Source organism: Zea mays, chromosome 2 (genome assembly GCF_902167145.1).
Source record: "Zea mays cultivar B73 chromosome 2, Zm-B73-REFERENCE-NAM-5.0, whole genome shotgun sequence".
NCBI lineage: Eukaryota > Viridiplantae > Streptophyta > Magnoliopsida > Poales > Poaceae > Zea > Zea mays.
In genome coordinates, this window is record NC_050097.1 from 176,951,344 (window position 1) to 176,958,458 (window position 7,115).

Sequence of the window (7,115 nt, forward strand, 5' to 3'; positions counted from 1 at the left end):
TAAATCGAGATCCGATGATCTACCAATGGTTTGCTTAAGTGGTTTCACTTAAGTGTTTTTTATATACTCTTATACATTTGCTTAATGGGAATACTTGGGATTCACACTTATTATTAAGACAGGTGTTGTTAATAAAATGTTGACCAACTAAAATGCTTACTGCTCAACCGCAGCCTCACCTTGTTAGACTTGCATTAGTTTTTCCACTACTTGCTGAGCCCCGACCATAAGTGAGCTCACCCTTGCTTAAATTTTGATCAGAAGCTTGCAGATGAAGATATGATGCTGAACTCCATGGATGCTAGTCTAGTGATACCCCCGGTCATCTTCCTGTGGATGGATGTCCATGTTCGCTGTACTTTGATGAATAAAGGTTAAGACATTATGTCTGTTCGAAGTGTAATATGTTAATATAATCGTTATTTACGCTCTTATGCATTGTTCTTTTGATATATTACACTTGTGACGTCAACATATGTGTGGAAATAGATCCTGACACACATATGCTATGCACCCGGCTCTGCCCTTGGGAAACGGGTGTGACAGGCTCACAATACTATATATATATACCTCCCGTTATGGTTTGTTCCTATGCGCCGCTTCACTCCCGTTTTTTCCTTGTGCTGGATGGAGCCTGTGTTGGATAGGGCGCCCGAATGGGCGCCACCTGATCTAGTATTCTTCAAAGAAAGCCTTCTTTTGTGCAACCAAACCAGGGGCTTTGAGCTTGCTTAGTTCCTCTTGGCGTCTGTTATGTTCAAACACTGACCTTCTTTCCCATGATAATGATTCTGCAGCAAATCTACCGAATGACACTGAGCCATGGTTGAGTACCATTTCCTGATCTGATGAATCCTGAAAACCAGACAAAAAGAAAAGGTGAGAATTCAGGATATTTCATCATTCAAAACAGCCTGACTGACAGAGAACAAAGCATCGTCTTCTCACTTTTTTCTATAAGTAATCGAGCTCAATAATAATATAATAGTACTGAATCTCAAGGTCATTCATGTTTTTTTAAAACAGCAGAATTCTGTTCCCCTGCTTTCCCCCTTCCCTATCCTCACTCTCCCCTACACTCCACACAACATCATCCATGACATGTGACTGGCTATTGGTAAGACAATCCTTGATCCAGCAATATTGCTTTGATCATTATCATTTGATGCCAAACGTCTTGGTGCAAGAACTTTTCTCTCAATAGTTTAACAACTGAATCTCCGCTTTTGACCAGAGCTAGAACTCTCCTCCTGAATGTTTGGCAAGCTTGCTGTCTGAGAAAATAAAGGATTAAATAAATGTCAAGTACCCGTGCTCATGAGCATCCTGGCATTTGCTCTCAACATCAGTGGAAGGCTCAGACATAGCTGCTGGCAATTCATCTGCCTGGCTGCTATCGTTCTCCTCCACTGCGGCTCCAGCCTGGTGCAATACCCCCTGAGCCTTGAGATGTCTTGCCCTCTTGTAATATTCTTCAAAGAAAGCCTTCTTTTGTGCAACCAAACCAGGGGCTGTGAGCTTGCTTAGTTCCTCTTGGCGTCTGTTATGTTCAAAGAGCTCTTTCAATATGATGTCAATATAAATCAAAAGAAAACCCTTTTATTGTGCAAGAAAACTAATAGACAATTTTACCTAATGCAACACCTAGTACATCCAGAAAGCATTATATCATTGATGAGCAACATGACAGGAATTGTGTTCAGTTTACATACGCTAGGAAGAACAGCAAGAGCACCTTTCACTGGTGGGATAGCAAGGCACAACTATATGTAGTACATATAAAATAAAACAGTAAGTAAATCTCTTAAAAATATACCTTGTTTGCTGCATCCCTTGGTTTCCTTGTTGCCATTGTTGGCAGAAAAGTGTATGGCAACATCACAGAAATTTTGGTTTAGCTCTCATTTAGGTCATGGTATTTGAGGGAACTTTATTTTTCCAATCTTATGAACCAAAACTGATCATGACAGTATAGTTTCGAGTTTTAATGCTTCTCAAAGTATATGTGTCCAAACTAAAATTTTGGAAATCCAATCCCAAATCATAACTAAAAAAATCCATATATATATAACACACTCATCTATGATGACATGCCGCAGTGAGAAATACGAGACATGATTTTGGTTAGATCCAAATTTAAACCTAGCGGTTATTACATATGCATAAAGGAGTACACGAAGCATGCATGATAAGGGGAAGTAGAAATGTAGAATGCTACAAGGTAAAAACATAAGTGTCATGTATTACATAAATTTCATTTCCCAAGGTGTAACAGGATTTGAGGAAGTTCTCCAAGGTATTCTTTGATCATTAGTTTCTCTTGCATTATCAATTACTAAAAATAATTTATTACCATAAGACATGTGTTCCATTTAAATTTTAAATTATGTTAAAGGCTACAAGGTTTTGATGGAACCGGTCGTATTGAACCGTGAAAGAGCCGCAGCGGACCACCTAAAACGGATGCCTATGTAAGTTATTATATAAATATATTTACACAAAATTTGTCTATCAAAGTTATGACCGTTATTTAGTCGTATGTTTAATATATCTTCCGGTTGTTCGACGACTACCGTGATGAAGATTTTTATGGGCTACCGCGGAAATACAGTATTGTCGCTCGGGTAGAAGTTAAATTTCCGATTGAACCACGTTATCATGACAGACAACATTTCATTTTATATTACATTAATGTAAGCCAACAATTCTTTAAGTTTCATTTTCAAAGTTAAACGATATTCATACCATCGCCTCTTCTCCTACTGAAATACTATTAGGGAGCCAAGGTCGAGGCCATAACATATTTGTATGAGACAGTCAAACATTTCGACAATTTGCTCCATGAAAAGCATGTTTACAAGATGCATAACGTAAAGTTTGGTCTTCATCCGGGTGAATTTAATTTTCGACATCTAAATGGTCCCATGGAATTGTATCTCAACCAACAAACTATCGTGGAGCCATACACTGTTCCAATTCAAATGGCGCCATTCCCAAAACATATATTCTTGAACCTTGCTGATATTGTCGGGTTGCCAAACAAGACTTTAGTCGGTAAGAATATATCGATCTCTTAAAATTATTAAAATATTGTTTACACAAAATTCAGTATTAATCCATTTATAAATTGTTATTTTTGTAGACATTATGGCTGTTGTAGTCCACTTGGGTACAATTCATCGCACAATGCGCACAATGTGGGGCCCATTCATAAAGATTATTATAATGGATGCTAGGTATATATTCCATTAATTGTATATATCAAATCTATATATTACTGACCTATTCTTACCTAAATCAATGTCCTAGGTGGTCTTTATATATCATTAAAGTTTGGGGTGACCTACTAAACAAAAATGCACTCCGCTGGGTATTTTGTATTATAATTTTCGTAGTTCTGTATGGATCAATTTGTATTATTTTTGTAATAACTAATTTTAGTTTTATCTCACGACTGGTTGCCCCTAGACTATATTTGCACGCAAGGTGATCTTGCCCTCATCGATTTTATTAAGGAAATCCCTTGTGAACCAAGGGTAGAAGTCGTGCTTATTGATGATGCCTTTGTTGAAAGGAAGTGGATGGAGTGTTTATTTCAGCCGAACACATATTTAGGTGACGAGGTAATCTATACCTAGTTTTTATATTTGGCGACCTTGTTATGTATAAGTTTTTTACTCATCCTGATATTTTTAACCACAACTTACACACTTGTAGGTTATAGATTGTTACATAAATTTGATAAAAGCTCAAAAGCATCTAAAGTGCCGATCTGGAGGTCACGTTCACATAGAAAATGCTTTCCAGTTCAATTTCCTGAAGCGAAATGGTGATGTCGAAATTAAAACAGAGGAGCTATATCCAGTTAAAGACATGGCACAAATATGTAGCGCTGAACGAAGGGTGTTACTTTACCTAGACCATGACATGGTACAAATGAGTTTGCAATCTGAACAGTTAGTGTTTACATGTATTTTATTCTTATGCAAGTACTAGCTGAGTGCCCGTGCGTTGCAACGGTAATATATAATACCAGTATACTACGATAACTTATATATAAAATGTGTGTTATATTGTTATGAGAAAATGTTTCATAATCAATTTGTGATCCTAGTCATACATAAATTTTGTTATTTTAATCTAGTTGTTTCACCACTACATTGCAACCATCAGTATCATGCAGACTTCGATATATGCCACGATTTGTATGGTCTCATCATTGGAGAGCACGTTCCACATATGCTGGAAGAAATTTCCTCGTACATCGTTAGTCATCAGACACGCACCACCATACGCTCTTGCTTAAACAAAAAGGTAAATGTGTGTGTTTGCGAAGAGAATTAAAGGCAGGTCGGCACAAAAGCTACCCTGACGGTGGCGAGGATGACGAACTGGTCACTGTTGTCGATCCTCCTCTGCGTCACCTCCGATGCTAAGATGACGCCACAATCCTCGATATAGTAGTCGTCGAACGCGCGCGACATGACGAGTACCGATGACTCTTGGTTGGGCTGCCAAACGAAGTGTACCCCGGGCTCATCAGTGAGGTAGTACCCCTGGCCGTTGCACCACCAGATGCGCTACTCCACTACATACATCATGTTCGAGGACACTCACACAACGTCAGCAATGTCCATCGTCCCAGCGCACAAGAATTCATGTCCGGTCAGTAGCGACTTACATGGTAGGTTGGGCTTCAGGTGGACGATGAGCTAGACGACGTGATGGCGTCATCGTCGGATGCGGTGTCTAGAACAACCCGAGAGTCATCGATGTTGGCGACAACCATGAGGCCTCCCTGCTTAACGATGGACAGCGCGGTGCAGCTGCTCTGGACCGCGTCCAAGTGGTGGCTTCGCGGGAGCTTGTCGTACACAGCGGCGCATGCGACCACGTAGGACTGCTTCTAGAGGTCGAACTGACAGCCGCCAAGCTTCTTCTCGTCATCGATGAGCGACACCAACATGAGTGCCTCCTGCTCATGGTGTTTGTTCGGGGTTTCAAGTAAGAAACATGGATTCATGCTTGGCGTTGGTTTATGAAAATGACTCAGAAGTCTGATCTATGGAAAAAATATTACGGAGAAAAATGTCACGCATGCAAAAAAAGGAATTTAAGTATAATACATTATTCAAACAAAAGAAATTGCATGCAAAGCTCTTCTTTAAATAATATTACCTCCATCCAAATATCTAATTCAAGAATCTCGGTGATACTTATCTACTACTACGCATTGCGCAAGGGTAGCAAGTGAGCTTGGTGAGAGATGTAGTAGATGTGTTTCCTGTCATAGATGTAGACATAAACACATATGTGGTGTAGTGGTAGCTACTCTTGGCCTTTGCTTAAGAGGTCACGGGTTCAAATCCCCTTGAGGACATGTGTTTTTTTAATTTTAGCTAGACGTGGGCTGTACGGAGGAATGAGAATGGGAATGAGCTTTGCGGGAGGAGGGAATGAGAAAGACAGAATAAAGAATGGGAATGACAGACATGGGAATGGGAACGGTGGCAGAACGGGAAAGACAGAATAAAGAATGGGAATGACAGACATGGGAATGGGAACGGTGGCAGAACGGGAATAGCAGAACAGGAATGGTGGCAGAACACGAGAATGGCCGACTACTCTTGCAACCTTAATAGTAGTAGAGATTTATAACTGTTTTGTAGGTGTTTATTCCGATAAACATCCGAGAGACGCACTGGTATCTTACCGTGATCCATGCAAGAAATATGGAGATACAAGTGCTCGATTCACTTGGTACTTCACACGACCGTAAAGACCTCACTGACTCTGTGAGTATGCACAAACTAAACAATTATGAATTCACTATTAACTTATCCCAATCTCTAATTTTGCTTTACAATATATAAAGATTAAAGGACTGCAAAGACAAATTGATATAATATCTCAACGTAAGGAGTTAAAAGACCACAGGTGGCCAGACCTCCAAGTTGCTTCTTGGCCGCTCAGAGAAATAGACATGGGATATGCAAAGCAGACAGATAGGTACGCCCTAAAATCTTCTTTACCTATTTCTTTATTCATACTAATCTTTATGTTGATATTAATGTATATTGTAGCTCTTCATGTGGCCTCTTTCTTTTGAACTATATCGAATACTGGACAGGGGATGAACTGTCTGACAGTTTTACCCAGGTATATTATTACTACTACGACATATATGCACATCTACAGTCAGTGTTACATATATAATGCTAAATAATTGTTTCTTATTTGTAGGATGACATGTCACACTTTACGAAAAAAATGGCTGCTATATTACTATCTTCAGACCTGAATAAGAGAAGGGGGTGTCTGTTATACAAAAATGAAAAGAAAGTTGACTCTGGAAGCCCATCAGATGTTGAGATATTAGAAAACCCAATAGATTCTAAGAAGAGGAAACTACTCCACGTGCTTGATGATAACGAAGTAGTGTATGAAGATGAGGAAGGCCCTATTACTCAAGCAGACTTGCAAAGGTGGTTTGTTGATGATTGGGATAAAAGAGCTCCTGTAAAAGTCTCTAACGATGGGTGCACCAATGACTTTTTAATGGTTGGTCTTTCCACAAAGGATATGCCAGTGACCAAAGCCGATTCAATATATGTTTTATGTGATTATATCATGGCAATAGAAGACGATACGACACTAGAGTAAGTGCTTATTGATTTATCTATTTTATGTATATCAACTACTTAGATTCTTGATATAGACTTTCATCATGCTACATTACAGGATGACATGGGTACGAAGTTTCAATCCTTTTAAGATAGAAATATCTGTCAAAGACCTGCAAAATATATTAACGATAAATCAAGATATGATTCTAAGATGTTTTGACATGGCTGTTCGGCTGCTTGCCAATAAAGAGTCACGTAGGTCGAAAGAAGACATCATAAATAATAGAAATCATTATATGGACATGCGTTTCTGAGTAAGTTTGTTTCCAATAATTGATGTATTAATATATAGTATCTACATCTAATCCTCATGTGGACATGTATATATACTGTCCAGAGAATGGTTGGTTTTGGTAAACTTCCAAAGTACCATCAGGATCCTACAACAGAAGAGTTAGCCAAAACACTCGATTGTTGGCCATCAATGAA

The 7,115-nt window shown here is 39.0% G+C and overlaps 1 long non-coding RNA gene across 1 annotated transcript; it reads left to right on the forward strand.

The window, feature by feature from the left end:
* The first annotated feature begins 5,911 nt into the window (after positions 1–5,911).
* On the forward strand, positions 5,912–6,262 carry LOC103647340 (uncharacterized). The gene is made up of 3 exons (XR_562772.2): positions 5,912–6,009; positions 6,084–6,159; positions 6,244–6,262. It is a non-coding gene; the product is annotated as an uncharacterized lncRNA (long non-coding RNA).
* The last annotated feature ends 853 nt before the right edge of the window (positions 6,263–7,115 follow it).